This window comes from Lissotriton vulgaris, chromosome 7 (assembly GCF_964263255.1).
Source record: "Lissotriton vulgaris chromosome 7, aLisVul1.2, whole genome shotgun sequence".
NCBI classification, from domain to species: Eukaryota; Metazoa; Chordata; class Amphibia; order Caudata; family Salamandridae; genus Lissotriton; species Lissotriton vulgaris.
Genome location: NC_141695.1, coordinates 560,799,904 through 560,815,944, shown reverse-complemented (window position 1 = coordinate 560,815,944; position 16,041 = coordinate 560,799,904).

The following is a 16,041-nucleotide window of genomic DNA, read 5'->3' as shown; positions in this document are numbered from 1 at the left end:
GGGTAGTGAACAGCAGCAGGTCATTTTTAAGTTTCACCTTCACAGCACTTGTACTGTGATTGCAAAATCTCTTTTAAAGAAAATAAAATCTTTAAAGGGACTTACAGCCCACCTATCATGCACCATTTGTTGGCTTGCTTGTCACTTGAATTTCCCTGCTTTTTATTGGCTATTGCATTTTATTTCCTGTACGTTTCTGCTTTCTTTTAGTCACCTCTCATGTGTTTGCCATTTCTTAAGAGCATGGTCCAAGTCTTCATCCACTTGCTTCCACGATGAAGTGACTTTATTAACCAGGTCTTTTGGCTACAGTGCTCCTTCATTGTTTTCAAACAAGCCTTCCTGCTTTTACCCCACCCCTTCCTCCCAGTCCCTGTTGTTTTTAACCATTGCCTCCCTCCTTTTGATCTCTGTTGTTTCACCCACACCCTCTTGTTTCAGCCAAAACCCCTGCACTCAGCTGTTGTTTTAACCCACCTCTGCCCTCTGTTGTTTTTAACCAGCCCCACACATTTTGTTGTTTTTAAACCCACCCTCACCCTCCATTATTTCTAAACTCCCCATCCATTGTTGTTTAAATCAACTCATGCCCTCCTCCTGCCCGCTCCCTGATGTTTTTCACCCCCCATAATGCAGCATAAGAAGGTTACAGGAAGCTTGGCTGCTTTTGTATTCCTGTTCGAGATTTACTTTGACAAACACTGCTTGCTTGTGCACTTTTTGTGTTTGAGTAGAATGAACAGAATATTCAGCAATACTTTCAATGACAGTTGTTTCAATAATGCTGCCATTAAATGTTGTATTTCTTTGTAAGGCTGTGTCCGTCTGATATGTTTAGATCACTCATCCATGGAATGCGCTGCAATGGCAGAAGATGGGTAGCTTGGCGGCTTTTCTTTGCCGAGATCCCTTTCTTATAATTAGCAGTGCAGTGTGTGCAACAATCCCAAAATTAACTTATGTCAGCATACCCCATGTTTGTGTTAAACACTCAGTACAGTATAAGAATATCACACGGATGTAGATTTAGAAAGAAATATAAAGTTTAACAGAATCCCCTCCACTTTTTCCCCGCCTATGTTCCCCTGAACTCCACTGCCCTCAATTGCTTTTCAACCACCCCACCCGTTGTATGTTACCAAAGCACCACCCATCCCCTAGTCTTAAATTGCTTGACTGCCCCAAACCTCCCCTGCACTATTATATTTACATGTTGCACAGCAGCGCAGGCTTCTGTGCAACATAGTGTAAAGGGAAAAAAGCACTACGAGTGGGCAATGCTGGTTGCATCATAGTCTGCCCTTGCCTTCAGACTTCAAAGATTTCCCAAGAAAAATGTTCTGCAAAAGGAAAAGTTCAGCAGGGCAAGGCCGTAGGCGATCACCGTTTGGGGAGCAACTGGACACATTTGCTGTGAAGATTTCTAAGCTGAGATTTAGTCACTTTTTTGGAAATTGAAAATGTCCAGCAGGACGAGGTAGGAGGTTGTAGCAGAAGACAGTTCCAGGTTGGACTGCTGAATAGGATTTGCTGCTGTGTAGAACAATGTGGTGGGAGCAGCCGCAAAGTAAGCACAGTTTTATATAGCGCAAACTTGACCCTAAGGTATTGGGTATCAGAGCGCTTTACATGAGCACCAGTTGAGTTACATGATAACACATTAATTTTTTCATGTTAGGCACAGGGAGATTGAGTGATTTGCCCAGAATAACAGGATGTAGTGCGTCCTTGCCCAGAATCAAACCCTGTTCCACAGATTTGAGGTTGACAGCCCTAGCCCTTAGGCCAACTCCGCTCCCCAAGGTTGGTCCCTGTCTTGCTTGGTTTTTTGGAGCAGGTTTTAACCAAAAAAATGTCAAGTTCCAAGTTTTGGATTTTGGTTATCTTGACATGTTGAGCAGCAGAACCAACGGTCCAGGATTGGACGGATGCCATTTGGGGATTCAGGACTTACTGCTGGGTACAGGTATGGGTTCAAAATAGTGGGAGCTTTTTATATCCCTGTGGCTCTAAACAAGAGGCCAGTAAACTAGATTTTAGGTTCACCCTTGTAGCTCTGTATTCAGGTGAAGAAGCTGTATTTAAACAGCAGGTATGGCATCTGAGAGTTTAAGGGAGGATCAAGGTAGCTAATCAGTATTTCCATGTGGAGAAAAGCAGGTTTGTGCAGTACACAGCATGCTATTGATAAGCGTGGCTCAAATCCACCCGAGTGACTTACCGCACTCACCTATAGTCACTATATAGGAAGTCAGCCTGACAGTGGAGAAGAATAAACAAAAGTCTTTATTAGGCCAAACAACACTCATATGAGAGGGCCCTGTCCGACCTCACTCCTAGGAGTGCGAACGAGAGGACTGACTCTCTGCATCACAGCAATACATTATAATGCAATACAGAAAAAAGGGGTACGCCCCTTGTGGAAAGTTACCGAGCCTCGGACCAGTGGACAATGCTCTCATACAGCAGGCATCTGCACCTGCAAGGGATACATTATTATCTCTGCTCAAGGCCGTGGAGCTAGGCTTCGGAGTCTCTGGGCATGAGAACATTACTGATAAAGAGACTTGTTAGTTTTGGCCACAGTAAGCCGAGAAACGAAAACTGCTGTCTTAGTGAATTTCTGTATTCCTGCGGGAGGGGCATATGAGCGAGCAGGGCCCGCAGGCACAGAGGGATACACAAAATGGTGGCACATAGGCTAAGCTAAGAAAGTAATATGGTCACACGTGCATTTGAATATAAGTAAGGAGCAAGCAAAATAATTCAGCATAGGTGCATATACGAACTTCATCAGTTAGCCATATGATGCTAACTCACACATCATCAATGGGCAAATAGGGTATCAAAAAGTGAATTCTATCAGACCCTCCTTTTAGCATCATTGGCTAACTATGGCCTCATTTATTTGCCAAAAGGTAGTGTCGACATCCATTCTAGGGGCAAGACTTTTTCTGCACCTTTATTTATGTCTTTAGTCTAGAACATCCTCTGCAATAAACATCAACCAGCTTGCATCGGCAGGAATTTCAGTAATCATAGAAGTGGTATATTGACCAGGTAACTTCTTTTTCGGACGTAAATTCGTAGCACACATTGAGCAACATGGAGGGAGGCAATATATGCAAAGGCAGCAAGTCAGAATTACACTCACCACACCAACCAAACCCATCAATATTTTCCAACCCCAGGAAGAGAAGGCACCCCAGAGCCACCCCTGTAAGGACCATGTCCCATTATCCTGATGTAGTTCAGTCGCTAATCTATGTAATTTCTGTACTGCCAAGTTAACAGTCGGGGCTGAGTCAGGTATATAAACGCAACAAGACGTCCCGATCACGCGACAGGCCCCGCCCCTATCAGCCAGTATGACGTCAAGCACCATCCTATTCTGGATCGTAAATAATCTCATAGCCTGAATCTCGACAGATATGTTAGTCGTAATGTCAGCTTCGGTGAGAACTACCTTTTCCATTACCCTAGACAGTCGTCGAATAGCTCTACTGTTAAATATCGGACCCCAGAAAGGTAACAAACCCTTAGAAAAATCAGTCCATTGTTGGTACGAGGTGTCCGTCTGATCAACGTCATCTACCTGAAGTTCCCTCCTTTTACGCTGCTCTTGCGGCTGCTCCTGGGGACTGGGGAATCGACGATGAGTTTTGTGATAATCAGAAGGAGCCACATATACAGGAGGAATCATGTAGGCTAGGTAGCATACCCCACCCCAACCCTCGGGCAACCATAAGTATCCATTATCTCCACACACAAAATAGATACTGGGTGGGGCAATCAAAGAGGGGCTAAGAGGCAAGCGTATCGAAGCAGTCACATTGCAGGAGCTATTACCGACTTTGATGGGACCCCTTCCCTCTATACAGAAAAATGGAGAAGGACCTACCACAGCTAGGGGTATCAGAGACTTGGAACTGTTGTTACTATTCGGGGGGTGTCTGTAGGACAGAGAAGCATTCAATTTCAGGAAACTTTCCCTAAGTTTGTCAGTATCATTTGGTGTCAGAAACCGGCCCAACTTTTTCTCACACGTTTCTATAAAGGTCTGGTCAAAACGTCCATCAGTGTATATTCGTCCAAGGGAGGATGGAGGCAGAAGGCGTACCCGCATTGTCATTGTCCACCCCCTATTCTGCAGTCGAGGAGTCAGGGAATCTGGCTGCTGGAAATATTTAACAAGACCTATGAGAGTATACCACCCCACGCAACTATTCACTGGCGTCAAAGGGAGGGCAAGGAATCTATCTTTCTTATAGGCAGCAGAAGGCAAAAGCCCACAAACCCAACAATCTGTCAAGTTGGTAGTGGCGTGTGCATGGTGCAAAGTCTTAATAAAAACATTGTCTTTATAACTTTTTCTTAACATTCTTTCACCATAATCAACAGTAATCATATTGTGTTCAGGAACGGCAGTGGGTGTGGGTGCAAACACATGAACGGGGTAAGCTTTATCCAGGAAAAACAATATTCCAAGAGTCACTATAAAAGCAATCAGAATAATAATGATGACCACGATCTTTCCTTTTCGGGGAAGGGCCAACCAGAGGGAATCAGGCACAGGTCTCGGAGGAGCCGCAAAGGGCTGCTCCTCATCAGGAATGGGGCGCCCAAAAGGATACATTCTCAAGAACGTTCAAAATATATCAAAAATCTAAAAAAATAGTCCCAGACAATCCTCAACCGGCCAGAGGGGTTCTTCAACCCTTAAAAAGGGATCTTCTCCCTGTGTCCTTCAAAGCCTCACAGGCAGGCTTTTACCATCCATACCTTATTCCAACGTCGCTGTTCAACAATTGAAAACAAGGGAGCACTTAATTCGGGCCCCACGCCACTCTATAGTCTCATAACACACAATCTTCGGCTAAACACCAGGGCTCTTACAAGTCCATCCCTACCACTAAATCTTCGTATTCAGAAAGTTCACTAAGCCCTTCTTCCAGTGTTTAGTCCATCATTTTTCAGCACTGTTACTTTATTTTTTATTTTTTTCGGGGCCGTAAATTATATCGAGTGCTCCCTGGCACTTCGGGGTCAGTGAACAAAACAGGTGTATCTGTGGCAGATGCTGGACTCTCTGGTGTCTCTTCACTAGTAGCAACAGGAGTAGTAGAGCTCACTGAACTTTCTATTCCGCTTCGCTCTTCTCCAATCAGTGAAGCATCCGAGAAAGGAGCATACCTCGGGATATTTTCATGCTCTTCATCAGCAATGCCATCCTTTACCCATTGGTCATAGGGCAACGGGAGCGGGACCCTCTTCACATGTGAGGCGTGCGTCCACGCCTTCCTTCTGTCCACCCGAAGTGCAGTACGCGTGGTGAGGAGCACCTGGCGCGGCTCCGACCACCTTGGCTCCAGACAGGACTTCCGCTGATATCTTCGGACGACGACCCAGTCCCCTGGCTTGATGGAGTGTCCTGGCCCCTCCGGCAACGGCTTCAGAGTGTCTGCTACCTGCTGATGAATAGAACGAAGATCTTTAGTCAAGGCATACAGATAATCTGTCAACAAAGGGTAAGGTACTTCTGTAAAACATTTAGGCCTGGGCACTCCCCAGATATTGGCCGGACGGCCAAATACCACCTCGTGGGGGGAGACGCCCATTTTCGCATTCACAGTAACTCTCGTTGAAAGCAAGGCTAAGGGAAGGGCGTCTGGCCAACGGAGACCTGTACTCTCACATATTTTGGCCATCTTTAATTTGAGCGTGCCGTTAAACCGCTCCACGAGTCCTGCTGCCTGAGGGTGTAAGGCTGAATGAAATTTTTGGGAAATCTGTAAGCCCTTACATATTTGCTTCACTAGTTCTGCATTAAAGGACATACCGTTATCGCTCCAGATCACCCTAGGTAATCCAAAGCGAGAAAAATACTCCTTGATCAACATTTTTGCAGTAGACATGGCCGTGCAATCTTTAGTTGGAAAAGCCTCCACCCACCTACTAAAGGCACATACGACTACAAGGACATACTTCAAGTTATTGACCCTTTCCATTTCGATGTAATCCATCTGAATCACCTCAAAAGGGAAAGAAGGGGGTGCGAAATTTCCAGTTGGGACAGGGGTACCCTTTCCAGGATTATGTCTCAAACACACCATGCACTGGCGAACCAAGTGAGTGGCCACTTTAGAGATATTCTTATTGCTCCACACTGGGTCTAACAATTTACAAATGCCTTTGGCGCTAACATGAGCAGGCCCGTGCGCCATCGTCACTACTGGAAGGACATATGCATTCGGGAGTAACCATCGTCTCTTATCGGTCACATCTGTCCAACATTCATCCGCATCCAATCGTCCCTGCCCATCCTTCCATGCCCTCAATTCATCTGCTGTCGCTTTTCCTTGTATGTTCTTGACACTCTGTACAGTGTCTGAGAACATATGAACATCTGGGACCCATCTAGCTGGTCCTGCCACAAACATTTGTGGTAATTTTTCTCTAGCAGTCTCTTTTGCTGTTTCATCGGCGAAGGCATTGCCTCGTCCTACATCATCCACTATTGTCTTGTGTGCGCTACACTTTATCACAGCCAATCTTTTGGGTAGTGTCAGTGCCGCTAGCAGTCGTAATATCAGTGGGCCATGTTGTATGCGTTGTCCGTGAGAAGTCAGAAATCCCTGTTCTGCCCAAAGTCGCCCATAATTATGAGCCACGCCAAAGGCGTATTGGCTGTCAGTATAAATGTTCACGTCTAGCCCCTCACTCAATTCACATGCTCTCAGTAGGGCTATAATCTCAGCAGCTTGGGCAGAATTGTAAGGTATCCTAGAAGTCTCCACTACCGTCTGTAATGTTGTTATTGCATATGCTGCTGTCGATGTACCGTCTGGCAATTTAAAACAGGACCCATCCACATACAACTCCCCGTCTGGTTCGTCCAAGGGCCTGTCTGTCAGATCCACCCTCCCCTTTGTCTCTTCTTCGGTCCTAAACAAACAGTCATGTATGTCATCGTCCTTTGTATCTGTGGGGATAGGTAACAATGTGGCCGGATTCAGTGTAGCACACCTTTTGATCGTCACATGGGGTGCAAAAAGAGTCATCTCATAACCCGTAAGACGAGCACTAGTTAAGTGCTGCGTCTGTGTTCTGTTCAACAAAATGTCCACAGCATGCGGTACCATGACTGTGAGTTCTGATCCCAATACGAGCCCTGCCGATTGTCTTATAGAGACCGCAGCAGCCGCCGTGGCTCTCAGACAACTCGGCAGTGCTCTTGCCACATTGTCAAGCATTGCGGAAAAGTAAGCGCAGGGTCTTTGTTTCCCCCCAAAACACTGAGTTAGGACAGACAACGCGCAACCTTCCGCCTCATGTACGTAGAGAACAAAAGGCTTCTGGTAATCAGGTGTTCCAAGAACAGGCGCAGAACATAAAGCCGTTTTTAGTGACTCGAACGCTTCTTGACATGCGGGGGTCCAGGGTAGGGGCTTGCGCACTTCCTTGGTAGTCAGATACAATAGGGGTTTTGTTAGTAACGCATAGTTAGGTATCCACTGGCGACAATACGATGTTATGCCCAAGAACGCGCGCACCTCTCGCTGCGTGTTAGGTACACTCATATTATTAATAGCTTTTATGCGCTCTGGCGTCAACCTCCTCCCCACTTTCGAAAGGAGGTGACCGAGGTAGGTGACCTCCGTTCGACAGTATTGAAATTTTGGAAGGGACACTTTATGCCCTCTTTTAGCCAAATGGTGGAGCAATTTCACAGTAGCATCCCGACAACCCTTCTCGTCGTCCGATGCTATCAGGATATCATCCACATACTGCAACATGACGTTGCCAGGTGGAAGGTCCAGTTCATCCAATTGTGTCTTCAATGCTTGACTATATATGCTCGGACTCTCAGTGTACCCCTGAGGAATTCTCTTAAAGCGGAAGCTTCGGCCAGCCAATGAGAATCCGAAGAGATAACGGCTTTCTTCATGTACTGGAATACTGAAGAAAGCATTTTTCAAGTCTAGGACAGAGAAATATTTAGCAGAAGGGGGAATCATTGTCAATATTGTAGTAATGTCCGAGACCACCGGGTACTGTGGCTCCACTACTCTATTTACGTGCCGCAAATCAATCACAAACCTATAGACATCAGGGGTATTATCAGGAGCGTCAGGTGACCGTCTTTTAAGGATAGGTAAAATAGGGCTGTTACATATGTTCGAATCAGTCTCCTCCACTACACCAGATCGTCTGAGATCTTGTATTATTTGTAACAGGGCCTTCTCTCCCTCCCTAGGAATCCTGTACTGTGGAACCCTGGGTAATTTTGCCCCCACTTTCACCCTTATGGTCACTGGGGCAATATCCATTTTACCTACATCCGTGTCATTGACCGCCCACAAGCTGTCGGGTATGCCTTGAAATTCAGGTGGTAATGGATCATCTTTTGAGAAACACTGTAATGGGCGGGCGACATTCGGGCCCAAAGTAAGGTACACACCATCTGGAGAACAATAGATGGTGGCGTGCAACCTTTTTAGTAAATCCAGGCCCAACAAATTTTCCCCACAATTTGATGTCAATAGAAACGGTGAATCAACAGTGAAAGGGCCAATCGTCAACGTGAGAGGTTTAGAAATGGGGCTAATCACCGGGGTACCTGCGAAACCCACAGAAATATTATTTTTGCCAGACAGAGCCGCCCCTGGGACTCGAGAACGAGCCACTGAACTTTTCATCGCACCCGTATCCACTAGAAATTTTTGTGGAGACCCCAATAAATCTGCCTCAACATAGGGTACCCTCTGATCAACTTCCACAAGTACTGGTCCCATGCTCTGTCCTACGCTGTCCTAGTTGTGGGAAAACCCTGTCAAATCGTCCACTGAGTAATCATCATTATAGTACTGACCACCGCCCCTCTGCAACTGTTGTCTGTCTGCACCATTGTCAAAGTAATTTCCTCCCGGTCTCCCGCCACCTTCTGATCATGTAGCCTGTCTCCCAAAATCACCACTACCTCGTCCTCGTCCTCGTCCTCGTCCTGGACCAGCGCCCGACTGAAGCAGTGGGCAATCCCGCCACCAATGCCCCTCCTGCTTACACTTTGCGCACTGATTCGGTCCCAGCCTTTCCCTACTCTCACCTCTCCCAAAACCGCCCCCACGACTCGGCGCTGCACCCCTTCCTCTGCCTCTAGCCACTTGTTGCAACAAAACTCTTGTCTTTAGATCCTTAGCCTTCTTTTCCTGCTTGTCCTTACTTTCATTTTCTCTGTGTTCATAATACTGTGCCATACTGAGAATGCCCGAAGGAGAGGACGTCGTCCACGTGCTCTCCGACGCTTGCAATCTTGCTGAAATTTCAGGCAATAAGTTCCCGACAAACCTATTAACAAAGAGCCGTAACCCGCCATCTTGTGACACATCTTGCCCACTAAAATCTATGAACGTTTCCTCAAACCTCGTAAAGAAGTCCGAGACTGGCTCATCCTTTTTCTGCTTACAGGCCGTCAACTTGTCCCAATCTACCTTTTTCGGGGGAATGAGAGAATGCATATATTTTATTATGCGCCCTGGTAAAGCTAAGATCTCAGCCTTCGGCTTCTCCCCTGGCTTACGCTCCTTGTCCCAATCCTGCAACTCCTGCCACGTACCTCCTAACTCTTCCGCATGGTCAGTACCTTTCACTTGCCGCCACACATCAACCGGGACCAAGAGCCCGAAAAACAATTCAACATCAGCCAAAGTCATCATAGTGGAAGACGCGGCTTCTGTGAGCTCTTTGTAGTAGGCAGTCGGATTCTTTCTAGAATCCGGCAGCTGAGCTTTCAATGGTAATACCTCACTTCTCTTCCATGGCGTATACACCCATTGCTCCTGGAAATGCGCATCTATCCTGTTCCTGGTAACAGCCTTCGTTACTGGATCTAGCAACTCGGGGACCTCGGGATGAAAAATAGGGTGCACCTCGCGCATTTGGTGGAGACCTGGGAAATGGGGTGCGCCGGCAGAGGGTAATTCGTTCCTGTATTGTAATAGTGCACGTAAACTACTCATCACTTCTTTCACCCCGGTATTCGTTCTATAGGCTCCAGCCTGTATATCTCGTAAAACCGCTGGAGCCACACCTCCATACCCCTGCTCCCATAGCGGTATCAATACATTTGACATGTGCCACAAAGCGTGCTGCTGCATCAAAGGCTCAAAATCTTTCATAGTGGACCAAATATCTTCAAACGAATAAATATTATTCCTGGCCCACTGACATGCCTGATTAGCCACCATACTCTTTTCATCTAAACCAACTGTAGAACGCGTAAGCAACTTCCGTACCTGCGAGAGTAATCCACTACCTGCGCCTCGACTCGGTGTTAGCATTTCCTGACTGGGGGTGGTACTAGCTGAAACAGTAGGGAGTGCTAAAGAAAATTGGGAGGGTGCGGGTGAAGTGGTCTGGAGTAATGAAACAAGGGGTGTCGAGGGCGAGGATTGCTGGGGGGCACTTGCTGAAGGACCCGGAACTCCACTACCGGGGGCTGGAATTGGCAAGGAGGGATACAAGGGCTGTGGGGCATAAGGGGGAGGGGGTCGGGTATTCAAAATGTCTTCCATCTCATCTGGGTCGTCCTCTCGCACGACATAACTTTTATTTTCTTTCAACCTACAAAGTCTATCTGAGCGCTCTATACGTAGCGCATTCTCATTTCCAACCTGTTCTCTCGCCTTCTGCGCCATAGTCTGGGTGGACTTTTTATAAGCCTCTTTCTCATCTCTCAGCTTGCGTTTCCTGGCCTCTTTCTGCCACACTCGCAAAGAATCAAACATACTCTGACGGCTACGCCTAGCAAACAGTTTGTCTTGCAAATAGTCCAACTTAGCTTCATCGAAAGAACCCGTCAAAGGCCATTGTAAATCCACATTATCAGCAGTGTACCGGTGCCACAAAGTACCAAACAAAATCGGGACCAATCCATGCTTGACATACATATCAAAGCTTGGAGTGCCTTCAGGGGGTGCAGGTTGGCTCTCGGCCAGTCTAGTATCTGAGGGTCGACAACAACATCCAAAGCATCGTAACTTACTAAAACACGGCATCTTTACTTCGGTGTGAAAGAAACACTTCACCACAGGCTACGTTACCTTGATTCGCTAGCTCAAGCTCGTTCATACACACATATAGACATACATTAGGAAACCACACACACACATATACAATACCTCCAAACACGTGTTACCAAATGGGACAAGGCCCGTCGACCAAGTCCTGGGGAACCTGGACTCTACCGCAGACCGAACAGTACACTAGCTGTTCTGAGGATGGGGAACAGATCCGCCACCCGTGCGGCACTATGGATCACTGCGCACTTTACCACGGGAAACCCAGATCTCACCTCCACTGAACCACCACTCTAGGAGTTCAGGGTAAGCACCGGAGTCTGCCCGCAATGAGCCACGCCTTCACCACAGTACCACCCGGTCGGATCGCCACAAACAATACATCTAGATATTTCCCCAACCCCGTCAAGTCTGTCAGAGCACCTTCTTGTACTCTGAGCTCCCCGGAGCACACTAGCCCCAGGAGCACACCGGCTCCTCAAATCACTGGAGACACCCTAGTCTCCCGGAACACTCCTGTTCCTTAAACAATCACAGGTGGACCACTCACCTTCCGTAGGCGGCACCGACCTCTACCGTTCTCCACCTCCGGCTGCCAGGACCAACACGGTCAGCTTCAAGTTCCGCCTTCTGGACCCCGGCGTAAGATCCGAACCGGGACCTCTCCCGATCAGCAGGGTGGGGCAGCGCTGCGAGAACCAAGCTCGGCATCAGATGGGTACCCGGGCCCACCGTGCCGACCAGCGGGTCCCCGGTCTTCTGCTACCCACTTACGGGTGAGAAAGATCCTTATCGCGGGTCCCTATTCGGGCGCCATCTGATAAGCGTGGCTCAAATCCACCCGAGTGACTTACCGCACTCACCTATAGTCACTATATAGGAAGTCAGCCGGACAGTGGAGAAGAATAAACAAAAGTCTTTATTAGGCCAAACAACACTCATATGAGAGGGCCCTGTCCGACCTCACTCCTAGGAGTGCGAACGAGAGGACTGACTCTCTGCATCACAGCAATACATTATAATGCAATACAGAAAAAAGGGGTACGCCCCTTGTGGAAAGTTACCGAGCCTCGGACCAGTGGACAATGCTCTCATACAGCAGGCATCTGCACCTGCAAGGGATACATTATTATCTCTGCTCAAGGCCGTGGAGCTAGGCTTCGGAGTCTCTGGGCATGAGAACATTACTGATAAAGAGACTTGTTAGTTTCGGCCACAGTAAGCCTAGAAACGAAAACTGCTGTCTTAGTGAATTTCTGTATTCCTGCAGGAGGGGCATATGAGCGAGCAGGGCCCGCAGGCACAGAGGGATACACAAAATGGTGGCACATAGGCTAAGCTAAGAAAGTAATATGGTCACACGTGCATTTGAATATAAGTAAGGAGCAAGCAAAATAATTCAGCATAGGTGCATATACGAACTTCATCAGTTAGCCATATGATGCTAACTCACACATCATCAATGGGCAAATAGGGTATCAAAAAGTGAATTCTATCACTATAGCAGCCGGCAGTCTTCTGAGAGTCTTTCTGCAGGTCCAGAAAAGTACCTGAAGAGTGGGTCTGAGGGTTCTATTTTTAAAGCTGGAGCCTTCTTTTATGTTGGGAGCAGTTTCTAGAGGTTTCTCTTTGAAATGCTTGGAATTTCCTGACTCACCTTCCCTAGCTCAAAACTGGCTGCCAGCAGATGACCCTTTCAGGAACACCGAATCCTTCTATTGTGTGACTGCCTGGGAGAAATTATCAAAGTCTAAATGCTTGTTACACCCAGTCATGTGACTTAAGGCGCCAAAAGGTACAAGGGTAAGAAACTGGCAATTTTCTAAAAGCAGCATTTTAATTTTTTTTATTTAAAGACCAACATTACCATTAAAGAGGATTTGTAAATGGCGTGGCTTGGACGCCGATGGGGATGGTGGCGTGAGCCTGCAGCTCTGCGCCCGATCCCGCAATTTCTCCTGATAAATCTCGCCTAAGTGCCGATCGCGGTGCAGGCACTCTGCTTGGAACACCGGGAGTACACTTTCGAAGAAACGGAGAGCCAAACGGCGTGAGGAGAGCCGATTTCGTAGTTGGAGGGGTAGCAGTCTGAATACAAGATGGCGACAGCCCCGACTCGGGGTGAAGGAATAGAGAGGCGAGGAGAGCTACGAGAGGAGAAAAGACGAGGAAAGAAGCTGGAAAGGCAAGCAGAGTGGGAACCACAACACGGAGAAGCAGACAGAAGAGGCTGGAGATGGGTGGAACCCCCCGCAGCCTTTAAGGACTGGGATTGCTGATGCGACGTCTAGTACCTAAGATGGCGGCCGCGAGAGGAAGGCCTCGATCTCTGAGTGCGGTCCGAGACGGCGGCTGCTGAGGAGGGCCTGACTGTGGATTGCCGAAGAGTGGCTGTAAGGAGGAGCACAGTTCTCGGGGGTGCATGGGTGTGGGATCACCTGGGGCCGCCACTCCGAACTCATAGGCGGTCGGTAGTGCCAAACCGAGGCCCCGGTAAAACTTCACACCCTTGAGAAGTGCAGCGGATCACAGATGCGAATATTAAGCTGAACGCAGATGAGACGCTGAGAGATTTACCTCGATATACGCCGTAACACTGGCCGATGCCTGATAACGGGACTAACGACCTGAGGCGGCTCTTTGGCATGGCGTGATCGGACCGAGTGTGGCCGCGGATAGATCGGTCGAAGAAGAATAGCGGCACCCTGAGTCCACGCGGGGCAGCTCCCTGGGCAACAACGAGCAGTTGACTACTGGTACCAACACACCTAACTGGTTGCTACTAGAGTGCTACTGTACGGGGCCCTACCCGACCATGGACCCTGGGGGGTGCAGAGGGCGCACAGAAGGGGTCCACCAGAAAGAGGAAGGCTTGTGAGCCGCTGAATCCCTGTCGGAGTGAGGGGGAGAACTCTTGGGGGTGCTCAACGGTCCACCAGAAGAGGACGCATCCGACCGTGAACAGCTAGTTTAGACACGGATGCGGAGCTCCCGAATTGAATGCACCTGGAGGGCCATACCAACCCACCACTGGGTCCCAACGGCAGATATTGCGCTGTTGCAAAGTGACCAAGGATGGTGCGAAGAGGTAAGCTTTAAGAAGGAAATACGGCCTGACCCACGTATACCCCAGAAGCCTGAGAGGAGATCGCCCTTCCGACGGTGGAAAGTTGGGAGAGGCTGAGCTTCAGACCCCTGAAGTGGTATCCGCGAGCTGAGGGGCGGACAAGATCATTGCGGAAACATACTTGGAGAAATACCGATCTGGCATTCAAAATAAGGACAGGCGAACTACTTGGAAGTGTAACGGAAATGGAGATTTTGGTGATCGAGATGGCCGCGAATAGCCGAGAATTGAAAGTGAAAGTGAAAGAGGGGCAGGACCAGGCGAAAGGCCCAGAGGGAACGGCACAGGAGCAAAGACTGAATAAAAGGTTGGATGGGATACTAGAAGCCATAACAGCGACCAAGGAATCCCTACACCAAGATATTGCACAGGTCGCCACGGGTCTGGGTCTCTTGAGAGCGGATCACGCTAAGCTAACAGATAAAGTGAAAGAAAATGAGCTACTGCTTCAGGAACTCAAGCCAGCGGTGGTGACAGCAGAGCATAAGTTGAATGATATACTCGATCGCTTGGCGACTCTGGGGAAGAGGGCAGAAGATTCCGAAAGCCGTAATCGGAGGAACAACGTACGGGTAGTAGGCCTGCCCAAAAAATCCGAAGGGGATGACGCAGTCGCTTATATGGAAACTGGTTCAAAAAGGTTGTGGAACCAGAGGTCCTATCCCCCTTCTTTTCTTTGGAATGGGCGCATAGGATCCCAGCCCGACCGCCTTTACCGGGCCGCCCGCCTCAGCCAGTGGTGGTCAAGGTATTGCATTTCAAGGACAGAGATCTGTTGATACAGAGAGCGCGTTCGACGGGTCCTTTCCAGGTGGACAACAGTTCGGTCACGATCTTTCCGGACTATACACAGGAAGTCCAAAAGCATAGGGCCTCTTATTTGGCTGTGAAAAAAGAACTGAGGGATGAGGGTATACAGTATTCCTTACTCTTCCCAGCTAAGTTGCGAGTGATTATGGACGGGTCGACCCATTTCCTTCAAACTCCCGAAGAAACATGGACCTGGCTTGAATCGTGCAGGGCTGGTACGGACCGAAGAGGTAGAGGGGACAGAGAGAGGCAGAAACCTGTCCAGGTGTGCAAATCACAATGCATCCGCAAGCGAAATAAACTCAAGAGAACGATGCAGGATGATCAAATGGCGGACAAAAAGGGGACCCTGGCGGTGACAGCAGTGATAAAGGGCTCACAACAAGAAGGGCAGTCGGTGGGCTCAGAGTCTGAAGATGGAGGTGGAAAATCTCGGGGAGACCTCTCGGACGTGGACAGCGCTGGAGGGCCATCGGTAACCCCCCAAACGGCAGATGGGATTTTTAATGTGTGACAATGTTGGGGATGGACCACGTTAACTAGTTCTGATGGGATTGTTGACCCTGGTGGTCTGCAGAGCAGCAGGTACTGTGGCAGACCATTATGTGGGATCTTGGGCTCGGGGTGAAGGCCTGGCCCGCCCCCAGTTGGCTCTGAACCACCCTCCTATTGCCCTTAAGGCCATCTGTAGTGGTGACTACAGAATAGAAGACTGTGTGTTGTGTTAAAAGTTTGGATGGGGGCTAATGATGTGTTATTGGGTCCTGTTCTGTGGAGGGGGGTTGTGGGAGTTTTCAGGGGAGTTTTGAATGTGGGGTTGTGCTGCAATGATGTGGGCAGTCGAGAAATACTGTTGGGGCGGATGGGAGACGGCTACAATGGGGACGTTACCTATTTAGAAATGTCTTACATGGAACGTCCGTGGACTTCGAACCATGTCCAGGCGTTATAAGGTGCATGCATATTTGGTGAGGCGTGGCATTCAGATAGTGCTGCTGCAGTCAGTCAGTCAGTCAGTCAAAATTT